This window comes from Protopterus annectens, chromosome 13.part0, assembly GCF_019279795.1.
Source record: "Protopterus annectens isolate FY-2018-M chromosome 13.part0, PAN1.0, whole genome shotgun sequence".
Classification (NCBI taxonomy): domain Eukaryota; kingdom Metazoa; phylum Chordata; order Ceratodontiformes; family Protopteridae; genus Protopterus; species Protopterus annectens.
The window spans coordinates 932757886-932778309 of record NC_056747.1 but is presented as its reverse complement, the minus strand read 5'-3'; the positions used below and the strand labels follow the sequence as shown (position 1 = coordinate 932778309).

Sequence of the window (20424 nt, the reverse complement as noted above, 5' to 3'; positions counted from 1 at the left end):
CTGGCAAGCCTTCTGCTAGACAATCTGTTTAGCAACCCAGTGGATGTTTTTACGGAAGAGGGCAGGATGAAACAGTACTTTAGCAGCAATCTATGACTGGGCGTGGGTATCACAGGATTTACCCGTGGTTAGAATAGTTTAATCACTCTGGCTTTGCCCTTGTGATCAATCAAAGCCAACCTTTAGCAAATTCTGTGGTACCCACACACAGATTATTGCTGTTGTACTGCACATGCACTAAGCCTGTAAGTGCCTGTAAAGTACATTGAAGTTTTTTTTTTTCTTAAGTACTGACTTTTTTCCACTTGAGCATTCTGTGCAGAGTCAGTCTTCTTTTTTTTTTTTCTTTTTAATTCAGATCCTGCAGCGGCTGTGGAAATGCCGTCTAGGAAGTATCTGCATTTTCTTTGTTATTAATTCAGGCACTGTGGAGTTTTTGGAGATATTATGTGAACAGTCTGTGTGATCAGGGAAGTCTTTATATGGCTGCAGGACGCCCAAAGCCTTGAGCCATAAGATATTTTTGTCCCCTTTGTTAATTTGAAATGTGTTATCCTTCTTCAAGGAACAGGTTAATGATCTAAGGTAGCATGGAAATTTTTTTTTCCTCTTGACAGTAAGAGTCTCTGCGAGAAACAGTTTAATTGGACCTCTTCCTGTTGGGATCGCTCGATTTTTACAACTGTCAGGTTGTTTACTTTCTCCAGTCAGTGTGTACATTTGAGTACAAGTGATCCCTTATTGTAAAATTAGAATTATTGTCTGACAACGGTTGATTAGTGCGGTTGGTTGCCATCTGTAATACTTTGTGTGCGTTTATAATGTCCTTCCTTTGTCCACGTGGACTTTTGCTGGGGGCTTTTGGTTTCCTTGTGCATTCCAAGGACATATGAGTAAGGTGAATTGGCTATGTTAAGATTTATCCCTAGGTGGCATTAAAGCAATTGTTCTCAGTTTTTTCCCTCTCTGGTATTTTAGTTCACATTTATTCATATTCATTGCTTCTCAAAGACCTGTGCTTTTCTGAACTACTCTTGTGTCCAAATAGCCCAAGTTTCAAACTAATTGCTTCTTAAAGGTGCTGTGAAATTACTTAATTGGAAAAAGATAATGGACATAATTGGTCTTTTTCCCCCCTGAGGTATGGTTATGCACAAATTAATAACCTGTTCTTTCTATTTGGTTGTTAACTATGCATGCAAATATGCATACATATACCTCAGTATTATTAGGAGACCCTAAATGTTTAAAGATGTGTTCAGTTGTATGCTTTTATCTGTTATCAGATATGTGCTGAGTACCTTATCCTGCATTAGTTCACTGCTTCTTGTTAACCACTCAAAGCTGCATAGCTTGGTGTTAATTTTCACTTTGTCAAAAACTGTAGATAGTATAAATTTACAGTAAGTGTACTGTTGATTAACCAGAAGCTTATTCTTCTGCCTTTTCCTTAGGTTGTGGATGAAAAGGGTCAACCGAACAGTAACAAATAAAATAAGCAATGTAAATAAATAAGTAGGTTTTATTAAGTTATTTTTTTTTTAGCGGTGGTGGTGCTGCGATAGCGTTGTTGCCACATAGTAAGACGTCCTGTTCAATTCTCAGCTAAAGCGTCTTCTGTGTTGAGACATGCATGAATGGGCGTACCTTCGTTGAAGGTTGTGTACCAGAGCTGGCAACTCGGTACGTAAAACCTACTGCCAATCATTAGCGGACCGGAGTTCCGCTGTGGCGACCCCTAACCGGGAAAAGCCGAAAGATACAACAACATTAAGTGATTTTTTTAGTGTTGCTTATCTAGTATATTTTCACCAGGTCAAGGGTAATATGTTAAAGGTTAACAAAAAAATGCATATACAGAGGAATACACAAGAAAAAGTTAAAAAAAAAATGCAACAACGAAGAAGGTAGAAATTCAAGAATCAGGCTTGAAAGGAGTAACGCCAGTTGGGCAGAAATTTTGGCGAAGAGATTTGTGAGGTGCTCAGTGCATGGAGCAGACATCTGGGCCAGAGAGATCTGAGATAACAGATTCTGAGTTTGCAGGAAAATTGGGAAGCATCACAGTTCAAAAGAGTTAAAGATAGTAGTTTACCAGCTACATAAGGTGAGAAAGGATAGAGTGGAATTTGGAGCAGCAGCAGGTGGCAGACAGGATGATGCGGGGGGGGGGGGGGCAGGAAGAAATCCAGAGGACAGGAGGGCATGGACAGAGGTTGGCAGAAGAGTATGAACAAGTGAGGTAGTGTAGAGAAAGTGTGATGTGCAGCCATGAAGAAGTGGACAGTGAGGAAAAAAAAACAGATGGAAAGAGCAGTGACAAATGATAAAGGGGGAGGCAGAGCCAGAGGTAGCCATGCAGCAGCCAGAACACAAGGATAGCAGGAGAGGAATTGGGTGTTAAGGGACACTTTTGTGGTAGATGGACAAGTGAGATGGAACAGTAGAGAGCTGCACAAGGGGCACAGGAGGGATGGGAGAGGGATTCACTGTAACATGGGGAGGGAGGTAACCAGTATAGAAAGTGATGATGGGAGGAAGTGGAAGGGAACATTACAGATAGGAGGAGTAGTGGCATGGGGGCAGAAATTTAAGGAAATGAGGAGTCCATACAAGTGGAGAGAGAAGAGTGTTGTGGCAATTAAAAACTGGAAGGGGGTAGGAGAGTCAAGACCAGATTTCAATGAAACCGGAATGAGGAGACCAACATTAACACAAAGGGAGAAGGAGAGAAAAGCCCGTGATTTGGTTCATGATGGTACTGCAGTCCCATCATAAGAGATAACTGAGTTGAAAGCAAATAGGGCCTGGCAGGTTGCAGAGCGATACCAAGGGTGGGGGTTGAGGGTAGCATTCTCAGAAATAACTTGTATCAACCGAAGATTAGAGAAAGTATTGGGGTGGTTAATGGAGAAGGGCTTTGGACTGCAGTAGAGTTAGGCATCCTTGTAGATAAACCAGCTGTATGCGAGAAACAGGCTCCATCTTAGACCCAGAAGGGACAGAGCTGCTTAGTGCTTGGGTTAAAATATACATTTCAGAGTTTGTAACTTTAAATTAAGATGGAAGGCAAAGAGAGTCTCAGAGGTAGTGACAGGTGAATATTCAGGCAGTAGACAAAAGGTAAAGAGATATGCAGAATGTAAGAGTAGAACTAACAGAAGTGACTTAGGATGTGACTGAACAGTGGTGTTAGTTCAAGGAGTCTGGGAAGGAAGGTAGGACAACTGGAAGCAGTAATGCAAAAAAGGGAGAGTGGGCATTGCTTTCATCATAGAAAAGTGGGACAGTTGTGCTCAGCTGGTGGGACATGAAAGTACCCAAGTGTAAGTTCAGAAATGACTAAGACAGAAGAAATGGAAGTGGAGCAGCAATTCTCATGAAGGACAGCATCAGATCTGAGGTCAGAGAAGAAAAATCACCAGTCCAAGGACAGGGCTAGGCAGCAGGTAGGATACGAATTTTGGAGAAGCTGCTGGATTAATATGATGTGTTATCCCCAGGCACATTGATGGTGACAGGCTTCAAGAGACACTACAGGAGTAGGGTAAGAAGAGGAGGATAATGCAGTAGTGTAAGAAGAGGAGGATAATGCAGTAGGGGAGCAGAAAGATTCCAAGCTTCAGGGTAGAGAGGGAGCAGAAGTTGATTTAAAGGCTCACACCAGAAGGGGTTAGTTAGCTCTTGCAGGACTACCAGAAATGCTCAAAATCTGAGTATAGCCATGACCATTTCATAGGGTATCATGGATGTACATGTTAAGGCAACCTTAGCCAACATGCATCTTGCTACTGCATGTCTTAAGAGTAGATGGAAGGATAATAATGCAAAGCCAATGGTATTTGTTTTAGGATAGCAGACTATGCGGTGGTGAGGGAGGGGATTGGAGACGAGTTTGGAGACTCTGAGCAAAGTGAAGGAGTCAACCTGCTGTGGGAATGGATCAGGAATTTAGTACATTGGACTGGGGATAAGGGTATGAGGAAGGGACTAAAAGAAAGTGGATATGGCCACAGAGGAATGCAAGGCATGCTTACAGTATGTGGAAAGGAAGGGGTTAGGAGGTGGAGCAAGCACTGGCAGGTTGGGAGAAAGGCAACAAAGATGGTGATAGCAACAAAGGGGAAAGTTTAAAGTGCGTTAGTTGGCAAGAGAAGAAAGCAGTTTTTTGTACTAGCAGAATGAAGGAAAGAAGAGACTGAGAAGGCCAGTCTGAGCAAACTATGGGAAGAGGATCCAAGGAGACAGAGAAAACCATGGGAAGAGGATCCAAGGAGACAGAGAGAGCATGGTACTGAATGAATAATTTCCTTCCTGCTTCACATTGGGAGTGTCTTGCTTGGACAGAGACAAGGCAGTGCATATTCACAAGGATAGAAAAGGAAATGTTCACAGGGATGTTGCTGTACTTTGTCAAGAGAACATCCAAAGATGAGATGGGATTATTTTCCATTCCTCAGAAATCTGACCAATGTGTTAGCCAGTGATTTGCTTAAGAACTTATTTATAGATTTGCTAAGGGCTAGTGCTGAAGTAATTGAAAATCGAAGATAAGTGTAATGCCCTTGTACAAGAGAGGGAATAGAAAGGAAGTAGAGCGCTGTTTCACTTGGGAAGGGAAGAGAGAGGGAGATGATACTAGTGCAAAAGGTCATATCCTGGAGATGCTAGGAGTGCAAAAGGTCATATCCTGGAGATGCTAGGAGTGGGTGGGGGTCATCCTGAGTAGAAAGGCTGTGATGAAAATGCAGTGGCAGTAAATTGTGGAAAGTAACTACTCCCTGAATCTCCGAAAGTAGTGTTTCAAAGAGAGTTACAGACCATTGGAATTGATGGTATAGAGGAAGTCCAACAAAGGTGTTCAAGGAAGTAGGGAACAGGCAGAGAAAACAACAAGGGAGAATGTAGGGATGGATGGTGTTTAATGTCAATTGCAAGCTAAATGCAAAACAGTGCAGCATACTCGCATTCAGCCAAAAACGGTGCTCCCACCTCATACTCCTCCTTCAGACAGATAGGATCATAAGAGACCTTGATTTATTTATATGGACAACTCTCATTCGGTTATGTTTTACTATAGTCAGGAAGTCCTCCTTTCTGACCCAATTCATTTCCAAGAGAATGTATTCAAGATAGAAGATCACATTCTACAACTGTACTGTTTTATCAGAAGCTACATTGAATACAGTTCTCCCTTTGGTATGTACAAATCCAAGCATATTGCTCAACTGGAAAAGCCTAAACAATTTTTGATCAAGAAAATTAGTCCTTTAGCTATCCTGATGCTCAACATATCTCTCCTTACATTCAATAGCCTACCTACTGCTCCTAGGTGACCTGTCTCTCACTTTTCAAGATGTGAAAGACCCAGTCCTGTTTGACCTGTTTCATTGCAAAAAACAGTGTCTGTTCACACACCCACACTTAGAACTACAGTCTACACCAACGAATGAGTAAGACTCCCTGGAGGTATAGTTTCCTAACTTGATATATTCCCTGCCTGTGGAGTAAGTTACCATTACAGGTAAGCAAAGTATTATTTTTATATGCTTTTCAAGGATAGCATTGACAACTGGATGGGCAGACATACATTTACTTTGCACGTCCATGTGTAGTGTGTGAGATGGAAAGGCATTGTCCTTGCAGACAGACAGCTGCATTTCACATATGCGAGTCTTGTTGGTTCACTTGAGCTGGTTACTAGGAACTCACTGGATGCTATACAAGTCTTTTGATACCATTCTCTACAGGAGACTATTGAAAGAAGCCAGAGAAGTGTGGTGGTACTGAACTTGATAATGCAGACAGCTGGTTTACAGATTGAAAACGGAGTAGCAGATGGGAGCATTGTCTAGTAAGAAGAGTCATCAAGGCTCAGTGTTAAGTCAGTTCTGTTTAGCTTATTTGTGTTAGTTATAAATGTGGGCATAGACTTTATGAATGCTGTGAGTGCTGGAAATGACAGAATAGACCCTAGTCTAGTTGAAAAATTGCATTGCAGCCTACCTCACGGTTACTTAAATCCCATTGTTGAAAATTCAAGAATCCGAATAAAAAAGTTTTGGGCAGTCCCCAGTAATCAAAACAGGCATTCGCACACCAAAGGTAGACACTGGAAAATTAAAATAGTTTTATATTTTGTTAGGAGCAGCACCCTCCAAACTCCCATGTGGGGATCTGAAAGAAGCTGCTCTTGTTATATGCTTATATTGTATAATGTTCTCTAAACATCTCTTGTGTTGGGAGGGGATATTTTCTTTAGGATGGTTATTGTAATGAAGAACTATATTGCCGATATGATGAGATGTGCTGTATTTCCCTAAACATGGCAGTCTAATTTCATGGAGCCTGCTGTCTTGTGGAATTCAGTAGTTGTGGAAGAAGAAAGTGTCTGCATTGAGATGGAGGAAAAATTGGTAAACTTTAATGTTTACCATTGATGTGCTAGAAGTATCACTTCAGTCTGCAGACTTTTGTCCTCATAAAGGTTTTCTAAAAGTTAAGCAGGCTCACAGGTTCAGATAATGCAACTTTTCACCTATAACTTAATATTTGCTGTATGTTTTATAGCAGTTGTCTTGGTTTGGTGGCGTATGGACCTGACTAAGCAAAGAAGACCCTCTCCTATTTTGTTATTTGTTTAACCAGACAGGTGGGATTTTGGTACAAGATCCTTTTGGCTATGACATGTGAATGCTTAATTATTAACAAGGACAAGTGATTGTGTTGCTGGTAGTGTTTGTGACAAAATAAGTTGTCACTTGCAGTGACAAATATGAGTGTGAAGTAGTACAGACAGCTTTTTATTGCTTATTTTATTTATTCTGAAATAAAAAAAATTGTAATGTTGCATTTCAGAGCTTACTCACTTTGATGATCAGAACACGGTGTTGATAAATTATATTTATACTGAATGAGTCTGTGACGACTGGGGAGAGATGGGCGAAGGCTGCCAGCCTAGTTGAATAGAATTTAATATATAATTCTGTCAACTGTATAAATAAATGTAAAATACAGGCTTGTGTTTTTAAATGTAAGAAAACACTGTGAAATGTGGAACTGCAAAATATGTGACAACATTGCACTCTACTGGCCCAGTGAAGCATGTTGCATCCTTTCATGTTAGAATTCAGCTCAAGGGCGGCTGGATGAAGATTTCATGCCCATTGTTTTAAGGCTAAAGTTTATGACTAGAATTTAGATGTGGACGGTGCTTTTATTGCTTTAGTTTCTGTTAGCATACACATGTGAAATGTCTTGTATTGTTGTAAGTTTCTGAGGAGGTGTTAGATTGCTAAATAATGCAGTTTGTGGCCTCAGATCTCAGACCAGGTGTTAAGATGATGCAATCTGAATACTGGGAAAACCTAAGTGTCAAAAATGATGTAATTATGGGAGGGCCTTAGAGACATGTTTGTTAGTAATGTTTAAATTCTATTTCTCACAAGAGACAAAGAGCATTTTGATCTGGACATCTAACTTATCAGCACTCTGCTTATGCTCACATGTAAGTTTTTAGCACTGTGATATCTTGTAGGAATAGTTAAAGCTAATAAAGATTAATTAGGTATTTTTTTTTAAACCAGACCTGTCCTAGTGTATTATTTTAAGTTTCTGTGTGATCTGTGAACTCTTGGATATCTCTGTGGTGTAGTAGTTTTGTCTTGTGTTTTAATTATTATTAAATATTTTTAAAACCTTCTACCTGTGGCTGCTTTGTTTAGAGATGGAGCATGCTTTAGAGTACATTACATAGGCAAGACTGCTCTGCAATTTGTAGCATGTTACAGGCCACCCTCTCAAACTCAGGAACCTCACATGGCCTTCCTGAAAACAATGGAGGGGATAAATGTATCTCCAAACACCATCATACTAGGTGACTTCAACTACCCTAATATAGACTGGGAACACTACTCAAGCCCAAACACTCTAGCCCAAAGGTTCCTGGAGTTCATAAACTCAAATGCCATGGAACAACTAGTCACCATCCCCACAAGAGGAGAAAACATACTTGATCTCATCATCACGAACATGGGATCACAATGTTCAACACCGAAGTATACCCCTCACTGGTGAGATCAGATCATAAACTAATCTCGCTGGAGGTCCTCATCCCCCCACCTGAAACAAAAAGACCACAGTGAAAAACTTCTCAAAAGCCGACTTCACACTTCTAAAACTAGTGTGGTCTCCTTTAAGGCCCCTGAGCCAGTGGTAAACATTACTCAAACCGCTGAATCACTTACAAATGCCTTCTACCAGCACCTACAGGACTGCATGGATCAGGCAATCCCAAACAAAACTAAGACTCTTTGTACCAAAGGCAAGCGTCCAGTCTGGTGGACCCCAGCCATAAACAAGCTCTACAACAAAAGGAGGAAGCTACTACAAGATAGAGCAAAATCCTTGAAAGGTAAGACACCTTTGATCATTATAAGTAAAAACTAAGAGCTCTCATAAAATCATCCAAGGCAAATTTTGAGAGAAAAATCGCCAAGGATTCAAAAGACAATCATAAGGCCTTCTTTAGCTATGTTAGAAACCCAGGAGGAAACTCCCAGATATGCTCAGAATTAGTTCAAAATGATGTGAAGATTACTGAACCTACACACATTGCCAACATACTGGCTCACAGGTTCAGTGCAAACTTCTGCCCTCCCCAAAGGAGAGATATCTATACCAGAGGATTGTAGCCCCCAAACATCTCCAACGCCCAGGTGAGAACTGCTCTCTCAAAGCAAAAACACAGCATCCATGGGACCGGATGGTGTCCCCGGCTGTGTGCTCCATGAACTCAATGAGGAATTAAACCCGCAGTTAGGACAGCTGTTTAATCTTAGCCTCACCTCAGGATCCAAGGAGTGGCGCCTGTGGTCCCACTTCACAAGGCGGTGCCTCCACCGACCCTGGAAATTACCGTCCCATTAGCTTGACAAGCCTTATCTGCAAAGCCATGGAGAGGATCATAATGGAACTCATAAATAAAGACATAGGGAACTTGCAGACTTTGGATCCAACCCAGTTTGGCTTTGTCAAAGGCAGATCATGCCTTTTAAACTTGGTTGACTTTTTGAGACAGTCACCAAGGCCATTGATGAGGAAAGGCAGTCCATACAGCCTACCTTGACCTGGCAAAGGCCTTGACACAATACCCACTCAGGTATCATCAAAAACTCATCAGCTTGAATGTAAACCCATACATCACAAGATGGGTTGCAAACTGGCTAAGGACGGAACCCACAGTGTCAGAGTTGCTGGAGCCATGTCAGACTCAAAGCCTGTCACAAGTGGTGTCCCACAGGGCTCAGTCCTGGGTCCACTCTTGTTCGGCATCTACTTTTCTGAAGTACAAGCAAACACAGGAGGGTTATGGCTGACAAAGTTTGCAGATGACTGCAAACTGAGCCATAGTCGAAAACACATCTGACACAGATATCCTTCAGAAGGGCCTCACAGAAATGGATAACTGGTGCCAGAGCCATGGCCTAAAGTTAAATGCCAAGAAATGCATAGTCATACCCTTCGGAAAAACAAGGTTACCCCTAGCTACCATATAGGTGGCAATCCACTGAGCACAGAAGAAGTCATCAGGGATCTGGGGACCCAGGTTGACAGTAGCCTTTCGTTTGACACTCATGTTGCTAAAGTAGTTAGGAAAACCTTCTGCATTGCCCACCTGATCATGAAGGGATTCACATCTAGATCAAGGGAGGTCATCGCCCCCCTGTACTCATCACTCATTAGACCTATGATTGAGTACAATGCCCCATTCGGAATGTATCTGACCAGACACCTGCAGCAGCTGGAAAGGCCCCAAAAGTTCCTCACCAAAAGGATAAAGGGTCACAAAAATATGTCTTATGCTGCCCGACTGAAAGAACTCCAGCTCTATTCAGTCTCATACCGCCTGCTCAGAGGTGACCTGTGCCTGACATATAAGGCCATGTCAAACCCTGATTTGATGAATATGCTTCACCTCAAAAAATCTAGATCCCTCAGAACCACAAGGGCGGGAGACTTGAACCTTGACACGGTTATTAATAGAACATGCTGGAGGGACAGATTCATCACCCAGAGACTCCCTATGCTGTGGAACAAAATCCCGGTACATGTGAGGCAGAGCACCTCACTGGCCTTGTTCAAGAGGAATCTTGACCAATGGATGGGGGATCGCAGATATACCCCAGGGATTACTTCAGTGTCACTGCTTGACAGAGGCACAGCAAAATAATAGGCATAGTTTTATTCAAACTAAAGGGGTGGCGAAAGCCAAATAACTATGGGCTAGGCTTATAAATGCCCTTGGGCAGATAGCCTAGTATGAACCTATGAACCTATGAACCTATATATTTATAGAGTTTATTGTAATAGGCCACTCTGATAAGCCTTAGACTGTATAGCCACATTACCATTGGATATTAATATTGCACAGTAATAATTGGACACCCTTTTAAGGGCCTTTTAGTAGCTGATATTATTAACTGGGTGGTGGCAGTAATTACTACCGAATAGTCTGGGTAAAGGGACACAGCTGGAGAATCTGTGTCAGCCTTTCCCAGGAGTGTCTGTAAAGTTGTAGAAGTACTTATCTCAAAGTTTGTGTGTGTGTGTGTTGTGTCAGCTACTTGGGCAGGGACACAAAGCGCTAGTTGGACAGAGAGGGTACTGGAGGTTCTAGCTTGCCCAATTAGACTGAGACCTGGACCCTATAGCTGTGCCAGTGGGGAGTCTTATTGGAGACCTGGTGAGCAAGGGAGCAGCCAGCCCAGACTGACTGTGATCTCTTGTGCACTTAAGGGAAATTGCACTTTACTGTGTGTATTAGTTATCCTTTCCTCTTCTTGGAGACAACCTCCCTGGTGTTAGTGGTGAGGATTGAGGCTTCTTGATTGCTGGGCCAGGGCACGGTTATCACAAGTGGTGGCAGTGGTGGTATCTACTTCCCATACTAATTGGCTTGTAGTGGTGTGTGTAGAGCGAGTTCCTGTAGCTTATGTACAGTGACCTCAAAGTGTTTTGTACTCTAAAACAGCCATGCAGTGTATACCAAGAGTTCAGATCACAATTGTTTATTTCTTTTGTTAGCGCAATGTTAGTCAGGGTGAGCAGGCAGCATGTCAGCAGAAGAGTATGGAAAGCTGACAAGGAGCCAGCTGGCGGAGATGTGCCAGACTAGGGGGCTGGTGCATGGAAACCTGACTAAGGCAGACCTGATTGCAGCCTTGGTTACAGCTGCATCAGAAAACAGCAGCCTGGAGGATAATCAGACTGACAGTGCAGATACAATATCTTCGGAGAATGGACAGCTCAACTTTTCTGCAGTGGACTTAAAAATCCAGCTGGAGCTGAAGAGACTTGAATTGCAGACCAGGCGTATGGAACTAGAAGCAGCTGAGAGAATGAGGAGCCTAGAAGCTGAAGAACAGGAATGGCAGAGAAAGCATGAGAGGGAAATGCTGACTCTTCGCCAGAGTCATGGAGGTAATGGGGAAGGGAGTAACCAGACCACAGAAGCACAAAAGTCAGTAAATTTCTTCCACAGTTTAAAGAGGGGGATAATTTTGATAGATTCATTCATATGTTTGAGCAGGTATGTAAACAGTATGAAGTTGACCAAAGGCTCTGGGTACGGTTCCTGACCCCCGTACTCCATGGTAAAGCTGTAACTTCTTTAGCAAAAATGCATGACACTGACTTTTGATTATACTGCTGTAAAAAGACACTTGTTAGAATGTTGTAAGCTTCTAACACCTGAAATGTATAGGAAAAATTTTGTGAGCATAGACGCAAGGCAGATGAAAATGTATGTGAATATGTTGTTGAACTGAGCACTTATTTTCATAGCTGGGCGAGTGGATGTCAGGTCACCACTTTTGAAGGGCTGACAGATCCTTTGGTAATGGAACAAGCCCTTAGCACTTTGCCTGAGGACATGAGGATCTGGTTAGCTGATAGACAGTGTGCTACTTCAGAAGAGTTGGGGAAGAAGGGAGACTTTCATACCTAGCAAGCAGGGTAGCCCTGCACAGGAAAGGGACCCCTAGTACTGCTCATGAGACTAAAGGAACCCATGGTGGGCAGCACAGACTGCCCCAACAGAATCCACCAGTAGCAAGGGAAGCCACTAGTCCAAGTATATGTCCAGGAGCTAGGGTTAAATGTTTTGAATGCAACCAGTGGGGCCATGTGGCATACAGGTGTCCATGGAGGCAAGTTGGGGAACCAAAGGTGAGAGAGCCAGTAAGTGGGAAAGCTAAAATGACAATAGTAGGTTGTCTTGAGACAACAGGGGAATGGAACTACCATCCTGCAGTTGTCCTGAAAGGGAAGGATTTGGATGAGGCAGTACCATGTACTTACGCAGTTAAATGCAGTGAGGTTAGGAGACAAGCATGTGGGTCTGGTAGCCTGGGGGAGACCCAGACAGACTGCATACTTGCAGCCAGGACTGCTGAGGTGGTTACTTCAGGGAGTGAGCTACGCTGTAGCAGTGAGACTGAATGTGAGCCACAGCTGCCTGTGGATACTAATGTTCCCTTGGACAGGGTAACTGCAAAGATAGAGGTGAGTAGTAGTACCCAGGCTTACAGTGAGGCACAGCTGTCAGAGGATGCCAGACTTCCAGTGGAAGGGGAGCTGGGAAGGGTTACAAGGAGAGACTTGAGACGGGCTCGGCTCTCAGACCCTACATTGGAAGGCCTGAGGCAGGTAGTTAGGGAGGCACCTGATTCTCCAGGGAAGGGGGAATCTGTATACTGGAACTAAGGGTTACTGTACAGCGAGTGGACCCCTGAGGGAGGGCTAGAAGGTGAGAGAGTACAGCAGTTGGTAGTGCCTAGAGCTTACCGTCTGGCGCTTCTAGCCATAGCCCATGATATTCCCTTTGCAGGTCATATGGGCATAAAACGTACAAAGAGGTGTATTACGCAAAATTTCTATTGGCCTGGAATTTCCAGAGATGTAACAGGGTACTGCAGGGCCTGTGAGCAGTGCCAAAAGGTAGGCAAGGCAGGAGAGAAGGTTAGAGCTCCTTTGATGCCTCTACCTGTGATTGAGGAGCCATTTCAGAGGGTAGCTATGGATATTGTGGGTCCTCTGAGTACCCCAAGTTCCACAGGGAAAAAGTATATCCTAGTGATTGTAGATTATGCTACACGATACCCTGAGGCAGTGGCTTTGTCCTCCATTGAGGCTGAGAAGGTGGCAAATGCTTTGCTAGAGATTTTCAGCAAGGTAGGTTTCCCAAAGGAAATACTGTCTGACAGAGGTGCCAATTTTATGTCAGACCTGCTGGCTTGTCTGTGGAAGTCCTGTGGGGTGAAGCACATGAAGACCACCTCCTACCATCCCCAGACTAATGGTCTTGTTGAGAGGTTAAACTCTACAATCAAGTCCATGCTACGGGCATTTGCAGATCAGTTTAAGAGGGAGTGGGAAAAATGTTTGCCCGATCTGTTGTTTGCTTACAGGTTAAAGCTAGTAAAGATTAATTGGGTATTTTTCTTTGAAACCAGACCCGTCCTACTGTATTATTTAAGTTTCTGTGTGATCTGTGAACTCTTTGATATCTCTGTGGTGTAGTAGATGTTCATCATGTTTCACTGTTGCAGTCATTACACTTGGGTTATCCTGCTGGCAGGCGACCCGCAGTCGGCCCGAGTTCCAAAGTCTTGGTCCGGCGTCGGTTGCTGTCGCCTCTTCCCTGACGTCAGTGCGTCAGGGGTATAAAAGTTGCAACAGTCACTATTTTCTCCAGTCTTTCTTGCCGAGCGGTGCCTGAAGCAAAAGCAGTTCGCAAGTGCCGGTCGGCCGACTCCTGAGATTTTCAAAATTGAATTTCAGAACCAAAGTCTTCAATAAAGCTAAGTACCCCGTTGGGGAAACTTTTTCTTGCTCCAGACCGATGTCAGTAAAAGTTAATAATTGTATTTCTTGTGGGAAGCAAATACCTCATAAGGACTTTCACTCTTACTGCATTCCTTGCCTAGGCCATGATCACGACGTTACTAGTTGTCGGTTTTGTGCTAGATTCAATAAACGCGCTATTAAATGTCGGTTTGATTTTGCTTTACATTATTTTGGACGAAGGTTTAATTATGTAATGCTGTCGGAAGAACCGACGACCGGAATGTATAAAAAACGCAAAGACAAAGAAAAAGACAGGCATCCGAGGTCCAAAACCAACGACGAAGCCTCTTTTAGGCCAGTCGCCGGTTCTCAGTGAGGCGCTTTCGCAGCCCCTGACACCCGCTACCTCAGAGCCACAGGCCGTAACCGACAGCCACGTGGAGACCCCGAGGCCTGTGGAAACTCAAGGTATTGGGCCTACGGAAACTATACCCTCAGATGGGTCCGGAGCCGCTGAGCAGGCACCGGCTTCTGAGGGCATCTTCAGACCCTCACAGCTTACAATTAAGGCTACTACAGCAGCAAAGGCAAAGTCAAAAACACCATTAAAGACAAGGAAATAAGTGCAGCATTCTCCAGGACAGTCATCCATGCCAAAGAAACAGATGCTTAAAATGGCCGAAGACCTTGTTACTTTAATCAGGGGCTCCCATTCCCCCCCTGACAAAAGGCCTAGGCAAGACACTGATTATGATTCCTCTGATCAGGTTTCCATTTCCTCTGATTCTTCTTCTGATCAGGGCTATTCTCTCCCTCCCTATGAGGACTCTGATGCTGAAGAGTCCATTCCTTCAGCCTCACCGGCTGAGGATTATTCTTTTGGGGAAACCCTGCACACCATGAGGGAGCATTTTCACTGGGAAAGCCAGGATTACTCAGAATTCAAGAAAAGGCTCAGAGATTTCCTTTTATTGCCTCAGCACAGGCCCCTGGCTATCCACCCTGTGCTTGATATTGTAGATTTTTTTTTCTGAATCCAGTCTGTCTCCAGATTCTTTATCCCCTGCACCAGTAAAGCCAGACAAGTACTACAGGGTCCCTGACTCTCATAAATTTCTTTACAAAAACCCCACTGCAGACCCGGAAACAATTTCTCAGGGTCCTAAAGGGGTTAAAGCTTCCACTGCCAAAAATCCTGTCCCCTTAGATAGGGATTCCAGAGCTCTGAACAGATGGGGGAAAATGTTTACACTTCTGCTACTTTAGCTGTAAGAGCTTTAAACTGTCAGTTTCACATGCTTACATATCAACTGTATCTCATGTCATTGTTAAAGCAGAAAATGGTTACAAATATAGAAAATCCTGACAGTAAAAAAATGCAGGATTTATTGCATGCAGTTGAACAAGTGGAAAAGCATACTCTGCAATGTGGGTTTGATTCAGTGGAGGCTTCTTGTAGAGCCACAGTTACAGGCTCAGTTATTCGAAGACATGCTTGGTTGAAAGAACAAAGTTTACCTGACCATGTTAAAGTAAAATTATTGGATACTCCACTACAGCATGATACTTTGTTTGGTGTTAAGGCAGAAGAGGTGTTAAAGAAAATGGAGGATAAAGCAAAGTCAATGCAAACGGTGAAAGATTTCTTACAGGTTCAACCACCTAGATTTAGCAGAAACTGGCCTTCAAAAAATTGGTCCTTTCCAGTGTCAGACAGGCCACAAAGAGGCAGATACAGACACCCAAGAGGCAGATCTCAGCCCCAAGGCTCCTACAGACCTAAACAATGGGGTGCTTCAGCACCCAAAGGAGGTGAAGACAAATCACAACCTTATAGGAAACCTGTCACAATGACTTCCCTCTGCAAATGCCAAGCTCTTACCAGTTGACAGCACCCCTAGGGGGAAAGCTAGCACTTTTCTCAAAAAATTGGCACATGATCACCCAAGACCAATGGGTGCTGAATATAGTTTCTCAGGGGTACAGGTTCCACTTCCACATGCTTCCAAAACTAAAAGGTATGCCAAACCTGCCACAAAACCAATGGGCAGAGGCACAAAAACAGATTGCTGCTCTTATGGATATGGGAGCTATTCAAAATGTTCCACAAGAAAAACAGGGACAAGGATTTTACTCAAGACTTTTCTTAGTACCCAGAAAAGACAAAGCCTGGAGACCAATACTGGACCTGTCAATCCTAAATACCTTCCTAGATGTTCCAAAATTCAAAATGTTAACACTACAACAACTTCTGCCCATGCTGGGCAAGGAGGCTTGGCTAGTTACTTTGGATCTCAAGGAGGCATACCTGCACGTCCCAATCAGACAATCGTGCAGAAGATACCTCAGATTTATAGCAGGCTCAATGCATTACCAATTCTCTGCACTGCCGTTTGGCTTATCTACTGCGCCCAGGGTCTTCACAAAATGCCTGGCACCAGTAATTGCATTTTGCAGACAAAAAGGAATTCAAATATATCCCTACTTGGACGACTGCCTTATTCAAGCAGAAAGCAAGGACATTCTTCTAAAGCACCTGGCGTTTGTAAAAAAATTGCTAATTTGCCTGGGGTACACAGTAAATGAAAGTAAATCAAAACTAGTGTCCTCTCAAGAGATAATATTCCTGGGTGCAAGCTTAAATACAACTGCCCAGATGGCTTATCTCACGCCAGACAAACAAAGGCAACTGACTCATTACTTTCAAATGATGGCTACAAAGACCCAGCTCCCTGCAAGAAGAAATCTGAAGGCCCTGGGTTTCATGGCATCCTGCATTCTACTATTTCCATATGCAAAACTGCATATGAGGAAACTACAATGGTATCTAAAAAGTGTTTGGACTCAGCATTGTCACAGCCTAGAGACTATCATAACATTGATCCCCTGTCTACAACAGGAGTTTCGATGGTGGTCCCAGGCCTGTCACCACAACAAGGGACAGCCTTTCACCTTACCTACAGCCAGGCAGACAGTAACAACGGATGCATCGGATTATGCCTGGGGAGCACATATGGCAGAAAATGTATTCAGGGCACATGGCCCAAGGAACAAATGCATCTTCACATCAATCAAAAAGAGATGCTAGCTGTACAGAATGCCCTGACAGCCTTCAAGGACCTAATACATACACGACAACTATTAATAAAGACGGACGATACCACAGTTATGTGGTACATAAACAAGCAAGGGGGCATGCATTCCTACCCCCTATGCAGACAAGCCATGACTTTGTGGAACACAGCACTGACCAGGTACATCTGCAAGCACAATTCCTGCCAGGAACAAAAAATACACTGGCAGACGAACTAAGCAGAAATCTCATGAATCCTCACGAATGGAAGCTAAATCCACAAGTGTTCAGCATGATAACAAGGGAGTGGGGACGCCCAGACATAGATCTTTTTGCCTCCCCTCACAATTGCCAAATACAGAAATTTTGCACAAGGACTTATCACTCTCAAGCATGGAAAGTGGATGCTCTATCATTCAGCTGGAAAAACCTGACAGTCTATGCCTTCCCTCCGATGCCTCTTCTCACCAAGGTGCTTCTAAAAGTCAGACAAGAGAGGCCAAAAGTGATCCTGATTGCACCAGACTGGCCACGCCAGCACTGGTACCCAATTCTAAAGACTTTGTTCCAAGGCCCACCTTGGCCTCTACCTCAAATCCCTCATCTTCTGACACAGCAAAACAATCAGATTCTGCACAGTCAACTCAGAACCTTAAACCTGGCAGCATGGCGGATAATGTAGCCATTTAGACTGCACCTCTCTCTAAAGCTGTTATGGATGTAATTTTGGAAGCCAGGAGGCCCAGCACTAGGAAATCTTATGCAGAAAAATGGAAGAGATTCTGTGCTTGGAACCAGGCACAAGGGCTCGACCCACTGGTCCCTAATATACCTCAGATTTTGCAATACTTGACTGAGATGTTGGACAAAGGCCTATCTTTTTCATCTATTAAAATCCATGCCTGTGCCATTTCAGCTCATTACAATGCAGATCCTCCTATTTTTTCACATCCTCTACTACGACAGTACCTCAGATGGGGAAAGAATATAAGACCCTCTAGAAGAGCACCAGTACCTACTTGGGACCTCAATTATGTTTTAGAAAAACTAACACTGCCTCTATTTGAACCAGCCAGCACAGCTGATCTTAAATTCTTGTCATGGAAAACTGCTCTGCTCCTAGCAATAACTTCAGCAAGAAGAGTCTCAGAGTTACAGGCATTGATGGCTGTGGAACCTTTCCTCATTTTTCATCAAGACAGGGTTTCTCTTAGAACAAACCCATCATTCATGCCAAAAGTGGTCTCCAATGTGGCCTTAAACCAAACCATTCATTTACCTACTTTCTACCCAAATCCCCAGAATAAAGGGGAAAGACTTCTGCACGCTTTGGATATACACAGGCAGTTGCGATTTTACTTGGACAAAGCAAAAGCTTTCAGAAAAACTGAGCAATTGTGTGTAGCATATGCTGCAGGATCACAACAAGGAAAGCCTATTACAAAGCAGACAGTCTCCAAATGGATAGGACACTGCATCCGCTTCTGTTATGCACAACATGGCAAATCTGTGCCTAAGGGCATTAGGCCTCATTCTACCAGAGTAGCAGCCACTTCAGCAGCTTTCCTCAGAGGGGTACCAACCAAAGACATATTAGAAGCTGCAACCTGGAGCTCAGTGCACACTTTTACCAAGTACTACCACCTACCTCTCTACTCCAAATCCAGAGCAGGCTTTGCCACCGCAGTTCTGCAGGGCTTGTTAGCCTCGCCAAATCCAATCTAGACCCAGCCACCCAACCTCAGCTTTGGTATTCTACCCAAGTGTAATGATTGCAACAGTGAAACACGATGAACATAGTACAGGTGTGTACCTACCATAAATGTAGATGTTCGAGTGTATTCACTGCTGCAGTCCAGGTTACCCACCCACCATCCCCCTCTTTGCTGGGACTATTCTGTACTTCTCATCTCTATACAACCTATGTGGTGTATTTGCTTGTAGATTAAAGAAATGTTTATATAATATATGCATGGTTGTTTGGCATATTTATATCTTTTCAGCCTTCCTATCTGGGGGCACCTGACATCTGGGGCAAGAAAAACTGAAGAAAATGGTGTCGGTTGCAACTTTTATACCCCTGGCGCACTGATGTCAGGGAGGAGGCGACAGCAACCCACGCCGGACCAAGACTTTGGAACTCGGGCCGACTGCGGGTCACCTGCCAGCAGGATAGCCCAAGTGTAATGACTGCAACAGTGAATACACTCGAACATCTACATTTATGGTAGGTACACAACTGTACCTTTTGTCTTGCGTTTTAATTATTTATTTTTAAATATTTTTAAAACCTTCCACCTGTGGCTGCTTTGTGTAGAAATGAAGTATGCTTTAGAGTACATTATATATTTATAGAGTTTATTGTAATAGGCCACTCTGATAAGCCTTAGACTGTATAGTCACATTACCATTGGATATTAATATTGCCCTTTTAAGGGCCTTTTAGTAGCTGATATTATTAACTGGGTGGTGGCAGTAATTACTACCGTATAGTCTGGGTAAAGGGGTACAGCTGGAGAGTCTGTGTCAGCCTTTCTCAGGAGTGTCTGTGAAGTTGTATAAATACTTATCTCAAAGTGTGTGTGTGTTGTGTCAACTACTTGGGCAGGGACATGAAGCGCTGGTTGGACAGAGAAGGTACTGGAAGTTCTAGCTTGCCCAGTTAGGCTGAGACTGGACCCCATAGCTGTGCCAGTGGGGAGTCTTATTGGGGACCTGGTCAGCAAGGGAGCAGCCAGCCCCAGACTGACTGTGATCTCTGTGTGCACTTAAGGGAAATTGTACTTTACTGTGTGTATTAGTTATCCTTTCCTCTTCTAGGAGACGACCTCCCTAGCGTTAGTGGTGAGGATTGAGTTTCCTTGATTGCTGGGCCAGGGCACGGTCATCGCAGAGTCGTCTAGCAAAAATGCTTCAGTAGCGGTGCTTTCTGCTCTCCTTCCACAAACTACCCCACAATGTAAGCTGCAGTAGTTAATGTGGCTACTTTCAGTGAGATTATTATCATTGCACTGCCAACTCCTGAATAGTATTTGATTGGGCACTTGGCACTCTGCAGAGTGTACGTGGGATCTGTTGTTTCTCCTCTTTGAATAACTGTAACCCCAAACCTCCTATGATAATTTGGGTGTTTAATGTAGGTTACCTGAGATAGACACAGATCACTTAAGCTTATACCCAAACTGCATCTTTAAACATTTATGCCTCTGAATTTCACTTACTGTATATACTACAGTACACCTCATTAGTCTCTCCTCATTTTGGACAGTAGCTGTTTGATATGTAGAGAAGATGCTGTATTTTTTTTTCTTTTCTAATCGTTGAATGACACCCCCCCCATGAGACCATCAATCACTTCTCCACTGTTGGCCTTTTTGTTCCTCCCAGCTCCTGATGTCATATGACACAGGGAGAGAATGTTGAATGTCAAAATTAAGGTTATCATCTTGCAGAGATTGAGAGATTTTGTGTTTGAGCATGTACCTGGCGTGCATTTGCGCATG

General features: G+C 43.5%; 1 protein-coding gene across 1 annotated transcript in view; it reads left to right on the top strand.

Moving 5' to 3' along the window:
* LOC122787797 (dynein light chain roadblock-type 1-like) overlaps positions 1-20424 on the top strand; it is a 196123-nt gene that overhangs the window by 60251 nt on the left and 115448 nt on the right. The window lies entirely within an intron of this gene.